We start from the raw sequence: 1,395 nt of genomic DNA, 5'->3' as shown, positions 1-1,395 counted from the left end.
TTTAAATAATTTAAAAATGTTAAATATTCTTTGTTGAGGTTTTTTTTAATCACAGGTGGGTTCCATTCAGAGATTACAAGTAATTAAACATGCTCATTATTTGATACAAATGGCATAAAAAAGTAATCAATATTTCTTTTTTTGATTTTAATTTGTTCAAAAATTTTAGAAATAAGTAAACCTAGCTAACTCGATTTTCAAAATTAATTCAAAAGATAAAATGATCATATAGTTATAAATTCATATAGTTGTTTAATAAAAATGCTTCATAAATATTAGTGTTTTAATAATTTTAATCGTTAATGTCAATTATGTATAATATTGTATAATAAAAACCAATAACTAAAATTACTTGCACATTACGATATATAATTTAGATAAACATAAAATATGTATCATATTTAAAATATATCTGATATGAGAATACAAGAATTCAATCAAGAATTGTTGATTCATACATCAGAGGTAGTAGTGGTAACACTAACACATGCATGGAGGACACTGAATGTAGTGCATGGATTATTCGTTGTCCTTAGACAGCAACAAATTAAAGAATCTTCCAGCCCTTTGCTAACTTGCAATTCCTTCTATAAAACAATTAAATCCCCATTCCCTCATTTTTGTCCATAGTAACCCAGGGACCAATCTTGTACTTCTCTTAATAATTGAATTATATTAAATATATATTGTACAAAAAAAATAAATAAAAATGATATGTGAGTCCTACCACCAACCTAACTACTTTATTATATTTTGTAATTGTTATAAGATGACACTACATATATCATTTATAGATAAGATGTACAATTACAATATATAACTAAACAACAAGCTTAGCATTGAAATTACATTTTTTTTGTCTTCTTATTCAAGGCATCAACTACAAAAATTCTAAAATAGCAAAACTGATTTAGTTATTGAATATTAGTAATTAATTAATTTGGTTGGTTACTAAAATTAATTATTATTTTAAAAATTTCTTGTAATAATTTCTATGATATCTTCTAATTCGACAGATTAATGACTAATTCGTTGTAGATTAAAATTTTATTTAAAAATTTATCGTTGACTAATAAATTACTATATATATATACAAGACAAAATTTAAACTTTAATTTTATTTAAGCAGACGAGTGAACTAACCATTATAATCAAGTTAGTTAAAGACATTTGCTACTAATCATCGTGTTCATGCAATTACATTAGCAAGATCCGAACTTTTGACTAAATGCTTAAAAACCTAGATAATAAATGCCAAGCTAAGTGTGTTTGTCCTCTTAATTGGTTAGAATTGAGATTACCTAACCCTCAATAAGATTGATGTGATTTAGATTCGAATAATTGGATCACTAAATAATGACATATATACGCGATAATGCTGATGCATGGCCACTT

Source organism: Arachis ipaensis, chromosome B01 (genome assembly GCF_000816755.2).
Source record: "Arachis ipaensis cultivar K30076 chromosome B01, Araip1.1, whole genome shotgun sequence".
Classification (NCBI taxonomy): Eukaryota; Viridiplantae; Streptophyta; class Magnoliopsida; order Fabales; family Fabaceae; genus Arachis; species Arachis ipaensis.
Note: the sequence above shows the minus strand (reverse complement) of the source record.